The sequence below is a fragment of the Bos indicus x Bos taurus genome, chromosome 2, assembly GCF_003369695.1.
Source record: "Bos indicus x Bos taurus breed Angus x Brahman F1 hybrid chromosome 2, Bos_hybrid_MaternalHap_v2.0, whole genome shotgun sequence".
In the NCBI taxonomy this organism is placed as follows: domain Eukaryota; kingdom Metazoa; phylum Chordata; class Mammalia; order Artiodactyla; family Bovidae; genus Bos; species Bos indicus x Bos taurus.
Genome location: NC_040077.1, coordinates 33,605,137 through 33,629,873, shown reverse-complemented (window position 1 = coordinate 33,629,873; position 24,737 = coordinate 33,605,137). Strand labels below are relative to the sequence as shown.

The window sequence follows — 24,737 nt, the reverse complement described above, 5'->3', positions numbered from 1 at the left end:
GGGAATGCAAACTAGTATAGCCACAATGGAGAACAGTGTGGAGATTCCTTAAAAAACTGGAAATAGAACTGCCTTATGACTCAGCAATCCCACTGCTGGGCATACACACTGAGGAAACCAGAATTGAAAGAGACATATGTACCCCAATGTTCACTGCAGCACTGTTTATAATAGGCAGGATATGGAAGCAACCTAGATGTCCATCAGCAGATGAATGGATAAGAAAGCTGTGGTACAATACACAATGGAGTATTACTCAGCCATTAAAAAGAATACATTTGAATCAGTTCTAATGAGGTGGATGAAACTGGAGCCTATTATACAGAGTGAAGTAAGCCCGAAAGAAAAACACTAATACTAACTAATACTAATATATACTAACGCATATATATGGAATTTAGAAAGATGGTAAAAACAACCCTGAATGCGAGACAGCAAAAGAGACACAGATGTATAGAATAGTCTTTTGGACTCTGTGGGAGAGGGAGAGGGTGTGGTGATTTGGGAGAATGGCATTGAAACATGTATAATATCATATATGAAACATTCACCAGTCCAAGTTCGATGCATGATACTGGTTGCTTGGGGCTGGTGCACTGGGACAACCCAGAGGGATGGTACGGGGAGGGAGGAGGGAGGGGGAACATGTATATACCTATGGCAGATTCATGTTGATGTATGGCAAAAGCAATACAATATTGTAAAGTAATTAACCTCCAATTAACATAAATAAATTTATATTAAAAAAAAGAACTCAAAAAGCTCAATAATAAAAGAAACAAACAACCTAATTAGAAAGTGAACAAATCACATGAAGAGATGATTCACTGAGAGATTATACACAACAGCGAATAACTGTATGAAAAGATGTTCAGTCTTACTGGACATTTGGTTCAGTTCAGTAGCTCAGTTGTGTCCGACTCTTTGCGACCCCATGAATCACAGCATGCCAGGCCTCCCTGTCCATCACCAACTCCCGGAGTTCACTCAGACTCACGTCCATTGAGTCAGTGATGCCATCCAGACATCTCATCCTCTGTCCTCCCCTTCTCCTCCTGCCCCCAATCCCTCCCAGCATCAGAGTCTTTTCCAATGAGTCAACTCTTCACATGAGGTGGCCAAAGTACTGGAGTTTCAGCTTTAGCATCATTCCTTCCAAAGAAATCCCAGGGCTGATCTCTTTCAGAATGGACTGGTTGGATCTCCTTGCAGTCCAAGGGACTCTCAAGAGTCTTCTCCAACACCACAGTTCAAAAGCATCAATTCTTCAGTGCTCAGCCTTCTTCAGAGTCCAACTCTCACATCCATACATGACCACAGGAAAAACCATAGCCTTGACTAGACGGACCTTTGTTGGCAAAGTAATATCTCTGCTTTTCAATATGCTACCTAGGTTGGTCATAATTTTCCTTCCAAGGATTAAGCGTCTTTTAATTTCATGGCTGCAGTCACTGTCTACAGTGATTTTGGAGCCCCCCAAAATAAAGTCTGACACTGTTTCCACTGTTTCCCCATCTATTTGCCATGAAGTGATGGGACCAGATGCCATGATCTTCATTTTCTGAATGTTGAACTTTAAGCCAACTTTTTCACTCTCCTCTTTCACTTTCATCAAGAGGCTTTTTAGTTCCTCATCAGTTTCTGCCATAAGGGTGGTGTCATCTGCATATCTGAGGTTATTGATATTTCTCCCACCAATCTTAATTCCAGCTTGTGTTTCTTCCAGTCCAGCGTTTCTCATGATGTACTCTGCACATAAGTTAAATAAGCAGGGAGACAATATACATCCTTGACGTACTCATTTTTCTATTTGGAACCAGTCTGTTGTTTCATGTCCAGTTCTAACTGTTGCTTCCTGACCTACATACAGATTTCTCAAGAGGCAGTTCAGGTGGTCTGGTATTCCCATCTCTTTCAGAATTTTTCACAGTTTCTTGTGATCCACACAGTCAAAGGTGGGCATTAGGTAAATGCAGATTGAAACCACAATGAGATATAACTACACATACATCAAAACAACTAAAATAAAAAAAAAAATTAACAGCACCAAAAACTAGTGAGGATTTAGAAAATCTGGATCACTTAACACATTGCTAGTGAGAATGTAAAATGGTACAGCCACTCTGTAAAACAGTTTGCAATTTCTTAGAAACTAAACATGTAACTACCACATGGTCAAGCAACTGTGTTCCTGGAAATTCACCCTGAGAAGTGTAGACTATGTTCACACAAAACCTTTACGTAAGTTTGTTGTTGCTTAAACACTAAGTTGTGTCTGACTCTTTGCTACCCCATGGACTGTAGTCCACCAGGTTCCTCTGTCCATAGGATTTCCCAGGCAAGAATGTTAGAGTGGGTTGCCATTTCCTTCTCCAGAGGATCTTCCAGACTCAGGGACCGAACCTGCATCTTCTGCATTGGCAGGTAGGTTCTTTACCACTGAGCCACTGGGAAGCCGACATGAATGTTTATAGCAGCTTAATTCCTAAGAACCAAAACCCAGAGATAACATAGGTGTCTTTCAACAAATGAATGGCCAAACACACTGTGGCACATACAAACTATGGAATACTATTTAGCGATCAAATGATTTATCTTTTTTTTATTGGAGATGAGGAGTAAGGATTGGGAGTTTGGGATTAACAGATGCAAACCATGATATATAGAATGGATAAGCAATAACGTCCTACTGTATAGCAGAGGAACCTATATTCAAAATCATGAGATAAGCCATAATAGAAAAGAATATGAAAAGTATATAAAGATGCATAATTGCATTATTATGCTGTACAGCAGAAACAAACACAATATCATAAATCAACTATACATCAATAAAACTTAAAAAAAACAAAAAAGAACTATTGATACATGCAAAAACCTGGATATATATTCAGGAAGCTATGCTGTGTAAAAAAGCTAAAAGTTACATACTATATTATTCTATTTATAGAACATTCTTAAAGTGACAGAATTATAGGCATATCTCAGACACATTGCCGGTATGGTTCCAGACTACCACAATAAAGCAAATATTGCAATAAAGTGAGTCATATGAATTTTTAGTTTCTAAGTGCATATAAAACTTATGTTTACACTGTGCTGTAGTCTATTACATGCATTATTTCTAAAGATCAATGTATATAATTCAATTTAAATTTACTGCATTATTAAAAACATGCTAACCATCCTTGAGCCTTAAGCAAGTCACAATCTTTTTGCAATAATAACATCAAAGATCTCTGATCACAAAACATCCTAACAAATATAATAGTGACAAAGTTTGAAATATTATGAGAAATACCAAAATGTGACAAGCATGTTCAGTCGTGTCCAACTCTTTACAACCCCATGGACTGTATTCTGCCAGACCCCTCTGTCTATGGAATTCTCCAGGCAAGAATATTGGAGTGGTTTGTCATTTCCTCCTCCAGGAGATCTTACCAACCCAGGGATCAAACCCATGTCTCCTATGTCTCCTGCATTGGCAGGAGGACTTTTTTTTTTTTTTTACCACTGTGCCACCTGCCATGCCTTTATTTCTTACAATTATCTCAGGGTAAAAAAACATAACTAAAAGGTATTACATAGAAAAACATTGAGGGTCTGAGACATTTAGATAAGTTTAACAATTGGAACAGCCTAAACATATATTTTTTTAATTCATTCATTTCAATGGTGCCCAAGTCAATTTCTTTTTTGTGTTCATAAAGAAGAAGGATACCAGGCCACCTTGCCAGCCTCCTGAGAAACCTGTGTGCAGGTCAAGAAGCAACACTTAGAACTAAACATGGAACAACAGACAGGTTCAAAATTAAGAAAGGAGTATGTCAAAACTATATACCCTCACCCTGATTTTTAAACTTATATGCAGAATACATCATGAAAAATGCCAGGCTGGATGAAGTGCAAGCTGAAATCAAGATTGCCAGGAGAAATATCAACAACTTTAGATATGCAGATGACACCACCCTTAGGGCCGAAAGCTAAGAGGAACTACAGAGCCTCTTGATAAAGGTGAAAGACGAGAATGAAAAAGCTGGCTTAAAACTCAACCTTCAAAAAACTAAGACCATGGCATCCAGTCCCATCACTTCATGGCAAACAGATGGGGGAACAATGGAAACAGACTTTATTTTCTTGGGCTCCAAAATCACTGTGGATGGTGACTACAGCCATGAAATTAAAAGACACTGGCTCCTTAGAATAAAAGCTATGACAAACCTGGACAGCATATAAAAAAGCACAGGCATCACTTTGCCAACAAAGGTTCATCTAGTCAAAGCTATGGTTTTTCAGTAGTCATGTATGGATGTGAGAGGTGGACCATAAAGAAGGCTGGGTGCCAAAGAACTGATGCTTTCAAATTGTGGTATTTGAGAAGACTCTTGAGGGTCCCTTGGATAACAAGGAGATCAAGCCAGTCAATCCTAAAGGAAATCAACCCTGATATTAATTTGAAGGACTGATGCTGAAGCTGAAGCTCCAACACTTTGGCCATCTGATGTGAAGAGCTGATTCATTAGAAAAGACCCTGATACTGGGAAAGATTGAAGGTAGGAGGAGAAGGGGATGACAGAGGATGAGATGATTTAATGGCATCACCAATTCAATGGACATGAATTTGAGCTAACTCTGGGATATGGTGATGGACAGGGAAGCCTAGCATGCTGCAGTCCTTGGGGTCGCAAAGAGTTGGGCACAACTGAGCAACTGAACAACAACAAGAAAAGAAGGACAATGATGTAGCTATGCAGAGTACCTCTTTCAAGTGGAGCTAAAGACTCCTTACCCAATAATTTCCAGTAGGTATGTTTAAGGTATGGGAAGTTTTGCCCTGATTAAATTCACTGTCTCAAGCCCTACTCATCCTTAACACAACAATCCAGTTCTAGTTTCCTGAAGTTTACAGAGAGATGGCTCCTGTCTGGACTCATTTGCCATTCCCTTCTCCAGGGCATCTTCCCACCCCAGGGATCGAACCTGGGTCTCGCACACTGCAGGCAGATTCTTTACTGACTGAACTACCAGGGAAGCCCATTAAGCCCTCAGGTGTACATTAATCATGGCAATATATACTGTCTATCTCCTATACTGTAAGGCCTTGAGCTAGAACACACTAAATACCTATTAGATTATTATCTTGTCACTTGATCTTTGTGCTATTTAATTTTCATTTGCACATCATTTTTTTTATAAACTTGTAAGGTTAATCTTGTCTGTGTATCTGTCATGAATCTGTTGTGAGGTCTTACATGCAGTAGGCATACAGCAAATATTTTTCGAATTATGTGATTAACTGAAAGAGTTCCGACTATCTCTGTATAGTACTTTCACTCTTGAAAGGGTGTATTGTTGTTAATATTTGAATCATTCAGGCAGGCTCATTTCTGCTGCTAGATGTTTTTTTTTTTTTTTCTTTTCTTTTTCATTTACATCACTTTGTTGACTCCTCAGAACAAGAGAGCACCTGGCAACAGAAATACCTGCACATGTCTGTGGGAAGCCACAGATGTGCTTCAGGGATGCAGAGACATTTGCTTAACTTAAAATCCTTATCAGTATGCAGTTGTTTTCTTGCTGTTCTTGTGGCAGGGAGAGTAGATAACCAGGAAGCTGGAGTTGCACTAAATAACCAGAAAAGCACCATGTAAAATGCAACAGATTTTAATATGTTTGCTCTTATGCTGAAACAATTTAACAAGGCAAAGCATAGTGGTCATATTATGGGCATTTAGGGAAGTGTAAGAGGAAAGAACGCTTATGGTTTGAGAATTTTAAAAATACTTTGTGGAGTGCAATGGAGAGAAAATAGAAATATTTGTGCAATTAAAATTTGAAACTGTACACAGCTCAAGCTGTTACTGGGAGACACCCCTGAGTTAATAGAATTTCTTCCATTGAAATATTTTAATGACTCAAAGAACTGCCCTCCTAGTGTTTTTAATGGTGATTTTTATCAAATAATGATAAGCCAGTTTAACTTCAAAATTTATTGTATCAATGTGGACAGCTGGCTGGCTCCAAGCATCTCTAATTGATGATCATTCAGACTATTTTACTTCAGACACCACGTTCAACAATTTATCAGAACCTATTTGCAAAAAATGTCCCAGAATATATTCTTTTATCCAAATTATACAGTAAGTGTAGGTATACATTTTAGGAAAAGTACAGGTGAAATTTTATAGTCAAAATAAAATTGCACTTATAACATGGAAAACAATGAAATGGATTTAATTATTTAAAGAAGAATGCTTAACAAAGTAGATTGATATACTATTTGATAATGTTTGTCTGGACCTTTAAAAACAGTAGCTCTGATTCTCAGAGGATTAGGGAGACATAATGGAAAGCTGTAACCAGTGGGCAGGTGGTGTGGTTCCACAGTGTGTGACCTTTGAAGTCATCACTATACTGCTTTTTTTCTACTTATTACATATATTTTTACTACATGCTTTTTTTCTCTTGTCTGTATCTCTCAATCCCATATCATCTGTCCAGTATTTAATAAAATCCTTGTGGGTAACTTCAGGAAAAGAAGGTTTGAGAAAACTCAGTTCAGTTAGATCAGTTGAACATTCAGTTCAGTTAGTTCAGTCATTCAGTCGTGTCCAACTCTTTGTGACCCCATGAACCATACCATGCCAGCCCCCCAGTCCATCACCAACTCCTGGAGTCCACCCAAACCCATGTCCATTGAGTTGCTGATGCCATCCAACCATCTCATTCTCTGTCGTCTCCTTCTCCTCCTGCCCTCAATCTTTCCCACCATCAAGATCTCTTCAAATGAGTCAGCTCTTCACATCAGGTGGCCAAAGTATTGGAGTTTCAGCTTCAACATCAGTCCCTCCAATGAACACCAAGGGCTGATCTCCTTAAGGATGGACTGGTTGGATCTCCCTGCAGTCCAAGGGACTCTCAAGAGTCTTCTCCAACACCACAGTTCAAAAGCACCAATTCTTTGGTGCTTAGCTTTCTTTATAGTCCAACTCTAACACCCATACATGACCACTGGAAAAACCATAGCCTTGACTAGATGGACCTTTGTTGACGAAGTAATATTTCTGCTTTTCAACATGCTGTCTAGGTTGGTCATAGCTTTCCTTCTAAGGAGTAAGCATCTTTTAATTTCATGGCTGCAATCACCACATGTAGTGATTTTGGAGCACAGAAAAATAAAGTCAGCTACTGTTTCCACTGTTTCCCCATCTATTTCCCATGCAGTGATGGGACTGGATGCCATGATCTTCGTTTTCTGAATGTTGAGCTTTAAGCCAACTTTTTCACCCTCCTCTTTCACTTTCATCAAGAGGCTCTTTAGTTCTTCTTCACTTTCTGCCGTAAGAGTGGTGTCATCTGCGTATCTGAGGTTATTGATATTTCTCCCAGCAATCTGGATTCCAGCTTGTGCTTCCTCCAGCCCAGCATTTCTCATGATGTACTCTGCATATAAGTTAAATAATCAGGGTGACAAAATACAGCCTTGACGTACTCTTTTCCCAATTTGGAACCTGTCTCTCGTTCCATGTTCAGTTCTAACTGTTGCTTCCTGACCTGCATTTAGGTCTCTCAAGAGGCAGGTCAGGTGATGTGGTATTCCCATCTCTTGAAGAATTTTCCACAGTTTATTGTGATACACAAGTCAAAGGCTTTGGCATAGTCAATAAAGCAGAAATAGATGTTTTTCTGGAACTCTCTTGCTTTTTCCATGATCCAGCAGATGTTGGCAACTTGATCTCTGGTTCCTCTGCCTTTTCTAAAACCAGCTTGAACATCTGGAAGTTCACGGTTCATGTATTGCTGAAGCCTAGCTTGGAGAATTTTGAGCATTACTTTACTAGTGTGTGAGATGAGTGCAATTGTGTGGTAGTTTGAGCATTCTTTGGCATTGCCTTTCTTTGGGATTGGAATGAAAACCAACCTTTTCTAGTCCTGTGGCCACTGTTGAGTTTTCCAAATTTGCTGGCATATTGAGTGCAGCACTTTCACAGCATTATCTTTTAGGATTTGAAATAGCTCAACTGGAATTCTATCACCTCCACTAGCTTTGTTCATAGTGATGCTTCCTAAGGCCCCCTTGACTTCACATTCCAGGATGTCTGTCTCTAGGTGAGTGATCACAACATCCTGATTATCTGGGTCGTAAAGATCTTTTTTGTACAGTTCTTCTGTGTATTCTTGCCACCTCTTCTTAATATCTTCTCCTTCTGTTAGGTCCACACCATTTCTGTCCTTTATTGAGCCCATCTTTGCATGAAATGTTCCCTTGGTATCTCTGATTATCTTGAAGACATCTCTAGTCTTTCCCATTCTATTTTTTCCCTCTATTTCTTTGCATTGATCACTGAGGAAGGCTTTCTTATCTCTCCTTGCTATTCTTTGCAACTCTGCATTCAAATGGGTATATCTTTCCTTTTCTCCTTTGCTTTTTGCTTCATTTCTTTTCACAGCTATTTGTAAGGCTCCCTCAGATAGGAATAAATGTACATTATCTTTGCTATTTACAATGACTAACTCAGTATCAATGGTCTTTTGCCCCAAAAGGAACCCTTAGCAATTAAAAGTCATTTATGAGAGGAAATTGGTGATGGTATATCTTTTAGTGTGCTAAAGCATTATTTTAGAAAAATTATTGGAGTATGGTTGCTTTACCATGTTCTGTTAGTTTCTGCTGTACAGCAAAGTGGATCAGCTATATGTACACACATATTCCCTCCCTTTTTTGGGATTTGCTTCCCATTCAGGTCACCAGAGAGCACCGAGTAGAGCTCCCTATGCTATATAGTAGGTTCTGATTAGTTATCTGTTTTTTATGCATAGCAGTTTATATATCAAAGATTAGTAGTGTAAATGTTAAAGATTAACAGTAACTAACAAGGAGATCCAACCAGTCCATTCTGAAGGAGATCAGCCTAGGATTTCTTTGGAAGGAATGATGCTAAAGCTGAAACTCCAGTACTTTGGCCACCTCATGCGAAGAGTTGACTCATTGGAAAAGACTCTGATGCTGGGAGGGATTGGGGGCAGGAGGAGAAGGGGACAGCAGAGCATGAGATGGCTGGATGGCATCACTGACTCTATGGACGTGAGTCTGAGTGAACTCCGGGAGTTGGTGATGGACAGGGAGGCCTGGTGTGCTGCGATTCATGGGGTCGCAAAGAGTCGGACATGACTGAGCGACTGAACTGAACTGAATGATTCTAGAATGATATCCAATAGTCTTATATATTGGATCTATCTGTTTTAATCAGCTAGAAAGTTCCCTTTATTTCTATGAAAATATATCTAAAATTCTTTTTCAACAAAACAGTAAGCTAAGTCATCCTGCCCTGAGTATGAGCAAAAAGGCAGTTCAACATTTTGAAATCAGAACAATATTAACGCTGTTAATGAACAACATCATAAACTCTAAAACATTTAGAGTTTTTCCAAATTAGAAATATAGGATATTATTTATCAGTATTTCTATAATGAAAGATAATAGGCATTCATTTTTACTATTACTTATAGTTAGGCAAAGTGACTATTCAGAATAACTTGTGGGTTTTATAGGGGTATCTGATGCTGGGAGGGATTGGGGGCAGGAGGAGAAGGGGACAACAGAGGATGTGATGGCTGGATGGCATCACTGACTTGATGGACTTGAGTTTGGGTAACTTCCAGGAGTTGGTGATGGACAGGGAGGCCTGGCGTGCTGCGATACATGGAGTCTCAAAGAGTCAGACACGACTGAACAACTGAAATGAACTGAATGTATCATGTATCTAAGAAGGGACTTCTTTGTTTTTGATATTTTAAAAAAACTGTCACCAACTGCTTTCTTCAACTATCCTATTTCTTCCTTAATTATTTTAATTATCTTTTCTTCTCTGAAAAAATTTAAGCACTCTTATGACAAATACTACACTCGATGCATTGCTACATTAAAGCTCAGATATTGCTAAATATGGTAAAGCATCTGCCTGCAATGCAGGAGACCCAGGTTCAATCCCTGGGCTGGGAAGATCCCCTGGAGGAGGGCATGGCAACCTACTTCAGTATTGCTGCCTGGAGAATCCCATGGACAGAGAAGCCTGGTGGGTTACTGTCCATGGGATCACATAGAGTTGGACAAGACTGGGTGACTAACACACACACACACACACACACCCCTCAATATAGAGAATGTCTATTTGATGGGGGTTTCTTGACGTAGAAATTAATAATCGTATAAATTCAACTTAACTGGTATATGTATATTTAATTTTTATAAAATACCACTTTGTTTATTCCTATATAACCTGTTGCATCTACAGTTAGTAAAACTTTTCTGTTCAGTTTTAGTAAGACCAGTCTGCTTCATAAAATTAAAAAAAAAAAATGTATGGCATTAGTATGTATTGTGTTTGATTGAGTTTGTATTTACTGAAGCATTTTTATAAACTGTATTTATTTTGTCATTTCACATATAACAGGGAAACAAGTCTCTAGCTGAGGTCGTCTGCAATTTTCATAAGCATATGCTGCACTCTACCACCTCTGTAACTGTGAAACTTAAAGAGGATATTGCTCTTTTCGGGTATCTGAAATCTTAGAAAAACTGTATCTAGATTTTCTGAGGCTATAGCCATGCACAGTTTTCATCTACTTTCCTGAGGACTTCCCTTGAAAAAAGAGGCTAAATCAATTTGTAAGTTTTCCTTATACATTGAGTATGAGTGGAATGTATAACAGTGTTTCATTGCTTCAGGTTTTCTGTTTTCTCTCTCAAATGAGGTCACACTGAGAGTTCTGGTAACACTTACAGAATGTATATTTTCTTGAGAAAGTTTTTTACATTGATATATTGAGAATTTGAATTCCTGTATGACACATCTTTCAACTCATATGAATCATCTCTTTTTCTGAGGTTGATAAGCCAATGACAGTTATTTCCCCATATAATTCTAAAAAGACATAAATGATGGCTTCTAAACACCAGGAAATCTCTAGAGGTTTGATAAAATGGTATGTCATACAGCTGAACACAACATTTGTAAATGAACTATGTGTGTGTGTTCAGTTGCAACCAACTCTGCTGCCTCATGGACTGTAGCCCACCAGCTCCTCTATCCATGGAATTTTAGTCAAGAATACTGGAAGGACTGGTTTTGTCGACCCAATGCATGTAGCAAAACATGCCATATTGTGATGTTCAAGCCATTAAACACAAGAGTCCCATAAGCTCTGTTTGCAAATCTACATATCTATGTTTTAGCCTCACAGAAAGTGAATGAGAATTTCTGTGGGAGTGCAAAAGGTTTTTTCAAAAATTCAACATGATCACATCTGCTTCTTTTAGATCTGTCATGAATCCATGACACTATAACAAAGGACAGTTACCTGATATAGTATGTACTTCATGGAGCCTCAGTGTGTAACCTATACTACTCGCTCTTCCTCCTTTTTGATTATTCTTGCACTGCTTTGTTTCTACTAGTCTCTATTTGTCCCCACTCTATAGCACAGTAGGTAGAATTTCCAAAACAGTCCCTTCCCACAAACGAGTCATGCTGCCCTCAAAACCTGGAATTTGATGATATATCACTGCAGTGATCATGTTACATTAAACAGTGCAATTAATCTTAAGGAGTTTATCCAAGCGGCAGGTTGGTCTATCATAGGAGCCCTTAAAAATGGAGTGCTTCCTCTAACTGTTGGCAGAAGGGGAAAGCCAAGAGATGCAAAGGGTGAGGGCTTGATGGTTTGGTGATGCAGAAGGTTCTGAAAGGAGGAACAGGAATGACCTCTAGGAACAAAGAGAAGCCCTCAATTGACAATCCCAGGGAAAGAGGAACCTAAGACTATCAACCACAGGGGGCTCAATTTTGCCAACAACCTGATGAGCTTGGAAGAAGATTTTCCCTCACATCCTCCAGAAAAAAGCCCAGCCTGAGTTACATCTTGATTTTTGCTTTGTGAGACCTTCAGGAGAAAACCCAACAGAGTTCATGCAGATTTGTAACCAACAGAACTATGAAATAATAAATGAATTACTGCAACCTGCTAAGTTAGTGGTAATTTGTTACTTAGCAACAGAAACCGAATACATATGGCCTTCATCTGAAGCCTGTCAGTAGCATTATAAATACAGCAGGGCTTCAACAGTGGCTTCTCAGAATCAGGATGCTGGCGTTCTAAGCAAAAAAGAGATGTAGAGCCTCAGAGTATGTGTCTACTTCATAGCATCTGGGGCCATACATGGATTAGTTAAGTTGTTCCAGGTTCAAGGTGCTGAGAGAGTTACTGCTCCTTGACTGCTAAACTCCTCTCTCAATCAGGTCTCTGATAAATGTGTGTGCGTGTGTGTGTTTGCACATGTGTGTATCTGGGTGTGACTTGGAGGGATAGTTACAGGTGATGCATACAGTAGCTATTCTTATTACAGATAAGGCTTTTGCAGAATGTTTGATGATTTTTAAAGCCTGTAAGGGGTCATTCCTGTTTGTGTGGCTGCAATTTACAAATTCTTCATATTGATATCCTTTATGATTGTTTATGATACCTAAGACTGTAAATACATAAGGAATAAAAACTATGTGTTTTCATATTTTCAGTAAGCCTGTAGTGAGCACTGAACAAACGGTTCCTGAATCAATGATGGTCACGAGAAGCAATAAATCATAGAAGCTGGAATGCAAGATTTGCAGTCAAACTCCAGACAGCATATTATCAGCCCATACTGAGTGTTTGATTGCTATTCTTGTTGTTTAGTCGCTAAGTCTTGTCTGACTCTTTGCAACCCCATAGACTGTAGCCTGCCAGGTCCCTCTGTCTATGGGATTTCCCTGGCAAGAATACTGGAGCTGGTTCTCGTTTCCTTCTCTGGGGGATCTTTCTGACCAGGGGATCGAACCTGCCATCTCCTGCACTGGCAGGTGGATTCTTTACCACTGAGCCACCAGGGAAGCCTTTAAGCATTCAATAAATGGCACTAATAAATGACATATTATAAACCTGCAGTGCTTCTCATTAATTGAGGTTTAACACAGCACATTAAACTCTCCATGATCTGGCTTCTAATATATTTTCAGCTTCATCTCTCTCTACTTCCTCCCATGCCTTTTCACATTCAAAGAACACAGAATTCTGTGCTTTTGCTTTCTCTCAGCCCAGAGAATCTTAGTCATTCTTTAAGTCAAAGGTTAACAATGTCCTGCAGCCAAATGCTGCCCTTCACCTGTTTTTCGTCTAGTCCACATTTTCTACATTTTCAAAAAGTTGCATTTTCAATGGTCATATACGTATTAATACCTACATAACATCCTCACTATCGCTTCTTGGCCACAGAACCTTAACTTTTTACTATCTGGCCTTTGGTCTTTTAAAGAAGTTTGCTCAGCTCTTTCTTTTTTTTAAGCCACACTCCCTGATTTTATTTTTTTCTTTTTTTAATATAAATTTATTTATTTTAATTGGAGGCTAATTACTTTACAATATTGCTTTAAATGCCACCTTCTTCATGAAGCTTACCTAAATTCTTCCAAGTGGGAAAAAAGCCTTTTAAGTCTTTTAGTAGACTGTTTTTAACTTTATTAAGCAGTTGTATCACATTGCTTTACTTTTTACTACATAATGAAATACTCAAGCATGTTTTTCTAGGTTTTGACTGTTATATATCATTCTTGTCAGTGAATGAACAATTAGACATACAGAAACTACTTGAACAGCATAATGTCTAATTGAATATTTATAAAATCTCTATTCATATCTGACATTTATTCAGATTGCTAAAAGTAGGCCTGGAATTTCAGTACATACTATTAATGTGTTTTGCATATTTTGCATGTAGTAGTGTATAAAATTGTAAAAAATACATGAGTGCCTATTCAATGACTTTTGTACTTTTTATAATACATACATTTTATTTTTTTAATTTTTTATTTATTTATTTATTTTTTTAAATTTTATTTTATTTTTAAACTTTACATAATTGTATTAGTTTTGCCAAATATCATAATGAATCTGCCACAGGTATACAGGTGTTCCCCATCCTGAACCCTCCTCCCTCCTCCCTCCCCATAGCATCCCTCTGGGTCGTCCCAGTGCACTAGCCCCAAGCATCCAGTATCGTGCATCGAACCTGGACTGGCAACTCATTTCATACATGATATTTTACATGTTTCAATGCCATTCTCCCAAATCTTCCCACCCTCTCCCTCTCCCACAAAGTCCATAAGACTGTTCTATACATCAGTGTCTCTTTTGCTGTCTCGTACACAGGGTTATTGTAATTTAAAACTTTTAAAAGAACAAAAATAGCTGATCCATGTACAACAATTTTCAGAAATCACATAAGAAATGCTAACAATGTATTAGAAGGAACAAAACCCAAGTCTCAAAGACTTGAGGTCCCATGATATGATGGCGAAGATGGATGAGAACACTGAAAAAAATAAGCTAGTTGCATATGAGCAATAACAGTGAAACTCTTTAATATTGGCCAAATCAAAGCATCAGATATCAATAATCAACAAGTTGTGGTCAGCAAGAAAGGCTGTAATATGGAAAACAATGCTAGAACTAAGAGATGTTTGGGCTTAGAGCTGAACACATCAAATCAATATATGAAATGCTATAATAACACTTTTGATTTGGCTTCCTGTCTCAGAAATCTACTCTCCTATATAAAGATCCTTACAGGAGATACATTCACGGCAAAACCTCAAAAAGAACCTAAATTAGAAAGCAATTGACAAGTGCCGTCTACATTTGCAGCATCAGTAGTCCTTCACTGCCTGCAAATGGCCCATGTGAGTTTAAAATACAAAGTTAGATAAACAGATTTTTAATATCTTATTAATACCTATTAAGATTAACCCAATAACTTCTATTAGTAGAGGGCTAGTAAGTATTAGAATTATTTGCTAGGCTGTCTCTCAGGTAGATTTTGAGTTTATCTTGGACAGACAGTATGTATTATTTATATCCATATCCTATCTGTATCATCTTTGCATAAAATAATTCTCAAACTGAGAGTTTCATGACACCTCTTTCCAAAGCTTCAATTTTGTTAAAAAATATTTGGATAAAATCACATGGATATAGAATAACTATGTATTACTCCATACAGTATAAAATTTACATTAATTTTTAAGCTAAAAAACAAAAATTTGATGGAATGTATAGCTTGTAAAAGGGATTTTTTTTTCCCCAATTGCATTCAATGACACATTTTTATTAAGTTCTGCTACTAGGAACATTTTGGTGAGAAAGTTTGAGGTGCCTTAACTTAAATTATGAGGGAGAAGAGAAATAGAGACAAAGCAAACGATATTTTGTTTTTCTGAATTCCAAAATATGAAGTCCAAATGGAAGCTAAGTGTGATATGTATATTAGAACTCTTGGTTATTGGTGTTGAGACCAGAAGTTCAGTCCCCGAAGGTTAGTTAAGACCCAGCACTTACTAGTTAATGTTTCTGAGACTTATCAACACTGTGTGTTAGTCACTCAGTCGTGTCTGACTCTTTGTGACCCCATGGACTGCAGCTCAACAGGCTCTTCTGTCCATGGAATTCCCCAGGCAAGAATACTGGAGTGGATTGGCATTCCCTTCTCTAGGGGATATTTCTCCCACATTGCAGGCAAATTATTTACCATCTGAGCCACCAAGGAAACCCCTTATTAATGCTAGAGACAAGTTTATTTTATTAATAAGTAAGTAAGTAAGTAAGTAAAGTAGTGGGTGGATGATTCAAACTAGTTAAGACCTTGGGTGTCAGACACAGTTGATCAAGTCCTGTTTTTTTTTTACTAACTAGAATTATGATCTTTGGCAATTTAGTCTCTAGAAATCCTATTTTTACTCATCTGTAAAATGGGCTCAATAATATATAGGTCAAAATAATGTAATACATAGAAGAAATAATACATATAGAGGACTTTTCATGGTACCTGGCATAAATTAATCATTCAATTATTTTTATTCACTAGCATTAAAAAATTCCCTGAGGACAGAGTAATGATTCCTAAATAATCTGCTAATAAATATTGGCACCTTCTTTAGAAATGTATAGTTTCCTTATAGCAGCAATAATGTTAAATAATGCTTAACAGCCTTCAAGATGCCTCCAGCTAATGTCTGACCTATTTATTAGGAAGGAAGCTCCAATAATCTGGCCTTTACAAAGGCTCTGTTTTCCTGGATGGAGGAAATTGCATAATTGCTACTTTATACATTGCTATAGAATGATTTCAATTATATCAAAGTACTACAATCCTCAAAGTAGTTAACTGGTTACAGTTCCTGAATTTATCCCTGTTAGCTCATTATAAATGTCTCAAATCCCCAGAAGAAAATATAGTAAATGAAAGTTTTATAAAATATGCTCATACTGTGGATATTATCATTAAAATGATACTCTAGAGTAATTAAGATTAGCTTTAAAGAAATGTTACAAACACCATACAACTAAAATAATATAATGTTAATTATATAATATACTTGTAATAATATAAATTTTAACAGCCACACCAGGAATAGCCTCTCTGAACTCTGAAGTGTCCAATGAGATCAAAATCAAATTATTATAGTCTTCTACTCTTGAGATCACATTTTAGAGGGATAATTGATAGAATAAAATCCTAAGGGAAAGAGGCAACAAAAGATTTTGATTTGGAAAGAAAGACCATATGAGGAATGGGTGAAAGTGTTAAGAAGGGACAAGAGAAAAGCTCCCCAAAGGGCCATGAGAGCTGCAATCAGAGGTGAAAGACAACTGTGGAAGAGAACAAAAGAATTACTGTAATTCCAGATGGACGAACTGGGACCATAAATAAAAGTTACAAACACCATAGCTCAGAAATGAAATGCATAATTTAGGAGCAGTTTGGGGCTCCTTGTCCTCGGGAATTTCAGTAGATACCAGATCACTAGTCTGTCATATTAAGTTGTTACTTCCTTGGGATTAGATACTAATGATACTCCTTTATTGTCTCTGATTTGGTGATCCTAGAATATTAGGTAACTGAAATTCATTTCTTTCTGGGCTTGAGGAGCTTCAGAATTGTAAAATAAAAACTGTCAGAGTAGGAGTGGCCCTAAAATTTGAGGATTCTTTCTAAATATTATGATTCTATTAATGATTATTTTGTAACTTTATTTAATGAAAGTGTAAATTAATCCACTTTCAAAGTGGCAGTTTTGAATTTAAATGACTCCTCAGAACACCTGCAAAACTAAACTGTTTTAATGAAATATTACCACTAATAATGTCCAGTCTTTGAAAAACAAATACTCATTTAATTTAAAATGTGTCAAGCAAGAACACACAATTCTATCATAAGAATGGTCTCTTCAGCACTGCTTGACTGGTATTAATATTATTTGAGATTAATGGAGAGAGATTAGTGTTTGAAAAAAATTCCAATGCAGATACTTTATATTGCTAATAAGAGTTGCAGCTCACCTATGCCAGGGAACTGCACACATCAGTATTAGATGATAATAAAAAGTAATAAATACAGAACTCATGTTTCAGAAAGATGGAAATTTCCTTAAGATTCTATTTCCACTATTAATTATTAAATAAATTCACCTGAGTGTTTTCTTCTCCTAATGTATTCATGACAAAACCTTCTCAGAGAAAGAGCATGTTCATTGTTATGCATGAGCATATTTTGAAATAAAAGGCACCAAAGCCTTTTTTTGAATGCTAAAGATTTCTTAGAGGTTATATCTGAATAATTATGTCACAGGCTTTTTGTTTAAAGAAAAGCTCAAATCTACACAAATGGTAAATTGTTATAGAATAAAAAGTATGCCAAAAAAATCTGAAAGTGATTTTTACTTTTAGCTTTATAACAACCGTATGGTACTATTTCACATTCAATGAATTGTTAAATATTCACTTATTATTTTGAAGTCAGTTGAATATCCTGTCTCTTGAGAAGTCACACTGACTGTGCAGAGTAGTACGGCATGTGTTTTCTTGTTCTGGGCACTGGTACAAGAGGAGATGCCTTATGAGAATTCATTGAGACAATGGTAGAGCCTGAGAACAAACCCTGGGTCTTAATTTTCTCTTTCTGCATTGAAAGACTTCTTTGATGATGTATTGGTGTGGAACACTCGTACCAAAAAAAAGAAAGAAAGAAAACCCAAAAAAAAAGAAAGAAAGAAAACCCAAACAACAACAACAAGAACAACAACAAAAACCCAGATGGTGGGATTTTCAGAGGTTATTTGCAACTCAGAATATTTCATGCTTAAAAGCTCAGTCATGAACAACTTTGTGACCCCATGGACTATAGCCCACTAGGCTCCTCTGTCCATGGAATTTTCCACACAAGAATACTGGAGTGGGTTGCCATTTCCTTCTCCAGGGGATTTTCCTGACACAAGAATCGAACAGGGGTCTCCTGCATTGGAAGCACATTCTTTACCAGCTGAGCCAGCAGGGCAGCCCTAGGAATATTTACTGCAAGTTAAAAAAGAATTCTGTTATCTCTCTTTGTTGGGTCAGTAACAGAGCATAATTAAACATCACTGCATTTACATTCATCTATACAGAAATGATAATACTTATGTTAATTACAGAATTATTTAATGACATATCTACTCATACAAGGTAATTAATGCATTTCTAATATACTGAGCCCTTAGGTAAAGCCAAATAATGCACTGAGTACTCTTTACAGAAGAGTAAAGGAAAAAAGTAATGCTCTCACCTTTATGTTTTCATAGCACTTAAATAAGCTGAAGAGTTTGAGCCCTGGCATAATTAGTATTTCACTCATTACTCATCTTTAGTTGGATTTTATAGTCTCTCAGAGCACAGGAGCTTTATCTTACATTTCTTTGAATCTCTAACATTTGGCACAATTCTTGGCACACTGTTGTAACAATTTGTGAGGTCTTTGATGAATTCACACAGCTAAAGATTGTTTATATTTCTATAGGACATATATTAAAAGTATAGTTACCTCACATGTCAATAGAGATGCTTCATAAGGGTTTCTAGGATAGGATAATAAAAAATCCTTTTGTATATGTAAAGATACATAGGAAATGAAGACTTTTTTGTAACTTAAACAGTTCATTTACAAGTCTTTAGCGGGTCTTTTTCATAATTTAGAACTCACATGTTCAGTTATACTCTTTGATGACTATGTTTTAAATATATGATATCAATGAAAGAAGAATACAAATATAGAAAAATGCTAACAAGAAGCCTTGGCATACACTGCTACTGTGAGGGGAATTTTTTCTTCTTTCTTCACTTGTTCAATGCCTATTCATTCCTGAGATGCAGGTTTCAAAGTGACCTCTTCACCAAAGTCTCCAAACCTTCTGGTTAAATTTTCTTGTCAAGTACTTTCACACACAGTACCATTTCTGTCTTCCTTGTGGAACTTGTCTCTGCTGCCAGTTTTAATCTTTATAGTGTGATTATTTATATCATTCGTGTGTCCCCCACTAGGCTTTCAGCCACACCAAACTAGGGGACTTGTATGCTTTTGTATCATTCTCTTCGCAAATATCTGGTATGTAGGAGGGCTTTCATCGATATTCACTGAATGAGTGAATAAATAGAAGAGCCTATGAAGATTCAACTAAGACTCTTACTTAGCAGTAGTGGAGGTGGTGGTTGGTAGTTTAGTGGCTAAGTCGTGTCCGACTCTTGCAACCCCATGGGCTATAGCCTCCAGGCTCCTTTGTCCATGGCATTTCCAAGCAAGAATACTGGAGTGTGTTGCCATTTTCTTCTCCAAGGGATCTTTTCAACCCAGAAACTGAACCCAGGTCTCCTGCATTGCAGGCAGATTCTTTACCACTGAGCCACCAGGGAAGACTTAAGAGTAGGCATGTGTAACTAAAGCCATACCCTCCCCAAAAACATTCTGAAAAGAACCACACCATAGTAGTATTCATAATACACCATACATTCATAATACACCAATACACCATAAGTAGTATTCAAAGATAGCATATTAAAAATATAAATAATTGTTTATTATGTTGAAAAAATGTGCAAATTCATATCAAAGAAAGACTGCTAAGTTTTGGAAACTTCTAGAGGAATAGCATTGCCCAAATACATACTGACTATATTTTATTTATTAAAAATAAACTGAGGCATTCTTTTCCCTGTATGTTCAAGATAAACTCTGAAATATGAATACACACAATGTGGGAGACAGCTTAGAGCATGATTTTGTTTACAGAATATTAAGCAAAAGAAAATGTTTTGTTCCTAAGCATTTCATAGTTATCTCCAGTTTTAATCAAGAAAATTCAAAGGCAGTATACTTTAAGTTTGAATGTGGTGAAAAGAGCATAGACTTTACAGTCTATCTGGATGGATTGAAAACCATACACTTGCTGTGTATTCATGAGAAAATCTAAGTTTTTAAACCTTTAACTTTTCATTTTTTATTATTTTTTAACTTTACAATATTGTATTGGTTTTGCCATATATCAACATGAATCCACCACAGGTATACACATGTTCCTCATCTTGAACCCTCCTCCCTCCTCCCTCCCCGTACCATCCCTCTGGGTCATCCCAGTGCACCAGCCCCAAGCATCCAGTATCGTGCATCGAACCTGGACTGGCGACTCATTTCATATATGATATTATACATGTTTCAATGCCATTCTCCAAAATCATCCCACCCTTGCCCTCTCCCACAGAGTCCAAAAGACTGTTCTATACATCAGTGTCTCTTTTGCTGTCTCGTATACAGGGTTATTGTTACCATCTTTCTAAATTCCATATATATGCGTTAGTATACTGTATTGGTGTTTTTCTTTCTGGCTAACTTCAGTCTGTATAATAGGTTCCAGTTTCATCCACCTCATTAGAGCTGATTCAAATGTATTCTTTTTAATGGCTGAGTAATACTCCATTGTGTATATGTACCACAGCTTTCTTATCCATTCATCTGCTGATGGACATCTAGGTTGCTTCCATGTCCTGGCTATTATAAACAGTGCTGCGATGAACATTGGGGTACACATGTCTCTTTCAATTCTGGTTTCCTCAGTGTGTATGTCCAACAGTGGAACTATAAAACTCCTAGAGGAGAACATAGGCAAACCACTCTCCGACATACATCACAGCAGGATCCTCTATCACCCACCTCCCAGAATATTGGAAATAAAAGCAAAAATAAATAAATGGGACCTAACTAAACTTAAAAGCTTCTGCACAACAAAGGAAACTCTAAGCAAGGTGAAAAGACAGCCTTCAGAATGGGAGAAAATAATAGCAAATGAAGCAACTGACAAACAACTAATCTCAAAAATATACAAGCAACCCCTACAGCTCAATTCCAGAAAAATAAATGACCCAATCAAAAAATGGGCCAAAGAACTAAATAGACATTTCTCCAAAGAAGACATACAGATGGCTAACAAACACATGAAAAGATGCTCAACATCACTCATTATCAGAGAAATGCAAATCAAAACCACTATGAGGTACCATTTCATGCCAGTCAGAATGGCTGTGATCCAAAAGTCTACAAGCAATAAATGCTGGAGAGGGTGTGGAGAAAAGGGAACCCTCTTACACTGTTGGTGGGAATGCAAACTAGTATAGCCACTATGGAGAACAGTGTGGAGATTCCTTAAAAAACTGGAAATAGAACTTTTCATTTTTAGGATGGAAATAATAATAACAAATTAGCAGGAGCGTTATGAGAATTAATAAGATATTCTGACTAAAATACTTCATTCTGTGGGCTTCTCAGATAGCACTAGTGGTAAAGAACCCACTTACCAATGACAGACATAAAGAGAAGCAGGATAGAGCCTTAGGTGGGAAAGAGCCCCTGGAGGACAGTATGGCAATCCATTCCAGTATTCTTGCCAGGAAGACCCCATGGACAGAGGAACTTGGCAGGCCACAGTGCATGGAGTTGCAAAGAATCAGACATGACTGAAGCAACTGAGCACACACTCACCTTGTTCTGCACATATTTTATAAAAACTAGTTTCAATTTCAATACTTTTATAACATTTATCAACAGTTGTTTTTCTCTATACAGCAAATACTTTAAGACCTTGAAAATATATAGACTATCTGAAGAATGGTAGGTGTCAAGGAGGGCTTCCCTGGTGGCTCAGATGGTAAAGAATCTTCCTGCAATGCAGGAGACCTGGGTTCAATCCCTGGGTTGGGAAGATCGCATGCAGAAGGGAATGCCTACCCACTCCAGTATTCTTGCCTGGGGAATCCCATGAACAGAGGAGCCAGGGGTTGTAGAGTCCTTAGTGTCACAAAGAGTCAGACACAAGATACAACTTAGTGACTAACACTTTTAACTTTCAGACATCAAGGAATTAGATCCAGGTAGCACCTTTCATTTTATCTTTGGAATTAACATAGCTACAGATACTGCAGAATGATTCCTGCGTGCAGGGCTTTACTTTATGTCATTTAATACCCACAAAACCCCAGAGTTGTAATTCTGTTTCACTTGGAAGAAACTAAGGTTCTTAAAGGACAAGTCTTTAAGAAAGACTTTAACCTTGTTATAGTAGGTTTTAGACAATGCCTAAAGCTCTGCCATTAGGATGCAGCATGATGGCATTATTAAAGATATGAAATAAGCAAGTGCTTGTTTTTTGTACATTGACACAGGTACTCTGTTTAACCTAACAGAAGTTACTGATGGGATTTTAATATTTTTAAAGCACCAGGATTCGAAGTCTTAAGGGCCCAGTATATTCGGGTATATTCCCAACTCTGCCATCAATTTGCTATGAAACTCTGGATTATCTTCATCTTTAAAATGGAATAAATTCATGTAATTCTTATTTTTATGAATATGAAATACAGGGTTATTTTATTTATAGAGATAGAGGCCATAAATTCTCACACAGTGCCTGACATATGGTGGTTCTCAATACATGTTTTTAATAATGATAATAATAATAGCAACTGTAGCATACATCTTAACATGAATAATTTTCTGGTCAAGTAGTTGGCATAAATACCAATAATACAATGCATGGAAAAGGATATGACCATATGTATCTATAATCACTTTAAAATGTATTGTAGAGGGGAGGAGCCAAGATGGCGGAGGAGTAGGACGGGGAGAACACTTTCTCCCCCACAAATTCACCAAATGAGCATTTAAACGTCGAGTAAATTCCACAAAACAACTTCTGAATGCCGGCAGAGGACATCAGGCACCCAGAAAAGCAATCCAACTCTTCAAAAGGAGGTAGGAAAAAATATAAAAGACAAAAAAAGAGACAAAAGAGGGAGGGACGGAGTTCCGTCCCGGGAAGGGAGTCTTAAAAAGAGAGAAGTTTCCAAACACCAGGAAACCTTCTCACTGCCGAATCTGTGCCGAGCTTTGGAAGCACAGAGGGCAACATAACAGGGAGAAAAAATAAATAAACAATTACAACTCAAAGATTGCGAGTCCTACGGTAACTCCCCCAGCGGAGAAGCAGCGCAGATGCCTGCACTCGCCATTAGCAAGCGGGGGCTGGGCAGGGAGGCGCAGCGCGGGCTGCATCACTTAGAGTAAGAATCTGGCCTGAGTACTGAATACCCTGAGCACTATCTGAGCGAGATAATTTGGGCTAGCAAACCAGACTGTGGGATATCTACCACGCGAAAAGCCAGCCCTAACCTAAGACCGCCAGGCCCGCGCACAGAACAAAGAATTGAACAGAGATAGCTGGCTGCAGACCTTCCCCCTCCGGTGACAGGCAGCCAGAGCCGGAAGGGGGCGATCGCAGCCCCAGAGAGACATTATCTATAAAACTGTAAGCAGGCTTCTTTGCTAACTAAAACTTTTTGGGGGTCTGGACGGTTAACATCTGCCTGAGAAGGTGCGCCGGTTTTACACCCAGATAACCGAGTGGCGGGGAGGCGATAAGTCGCAGCATTGGCGCTCGCCAAACACCTCATCACTTGAGCTGCTCGGACCTGGGAAGAGCACAAAACTCAGGCCCAACTGAGTCTGCGCCTCTGAGGACTACCTGAGTGCCTGAACCTGAGTGGCTTGGACCTGGGAGGTACATGCAACCCAGGGCCAGCCTCGGATTGTTCCCGGCGGAACAACCTAGAGCCCGAGCAGTGTGGGCAGGGAGGCTACACGCGCCGTGAGTGGGGGCAGACGCAGTGTGGCTGAGGTACTGCGAGCGCACGCCAGTGTTATTTGTTTACAGCATCCCTCCCTCCCTCCCCACAGCGCGACTGAACAAAGAGAAGAAATACAGCTCCACCCATCAGAACACCGACACAAGCTTCCCTAACCAGGAAACCTTGACAAGCCACCTGTACAAACCCACACACAGCGAGGAAAAGCCACAATAAAGAGAACTGCACAAACTGCCAGAATACAGAAAGGACACCCCAAACTCAGCAATTTAAACAAGATGAAGAGACAGAGGAATAGCCAGCAGATAAAGGAACAGGATAAATGCCCACCAAATTAAAATGTATTGTAAATCTTCCTTCTTGGAATCTGAAAAAAACTGTGTAGATGGATTCAGTTCAGTTCAGTCACTCAGTCATGTCCGACTCTTTGCCATCCCATGGACTGCAGCACACCAGGCCTCCCAGTCCATCACCAATTCCCAGAGTTTACTTATGTCCACTGAGTAAGGACATCCAACCAATGCCATCCAACCGTCTCATCCTCTGTGGTGCCCTTCTTCTCTCACCTTCAATCTCATGCTGGGAACAGCATGAGAGTCTTTTCAAATGAGACAGTTCTTCACATCAGGTGGCCAAAGTATTGGAGTTTC

General features: G+C 38.3%; 1 protein-coding gene across 4 annotated transcripts in view; it reads right to left on the bottom strand.

The window, feature by feature from the left end:
* Positions 1-24,737, bottom strand: part of KCNH7 (potassium voltage-gated channel subfamily H member 7) — a 531,702-nt gene that overhangs the window by 296,719 nt on the left and 210,246 nt on the right. The gene's annotated exons all lie outside the window — the stretch shown is intronic.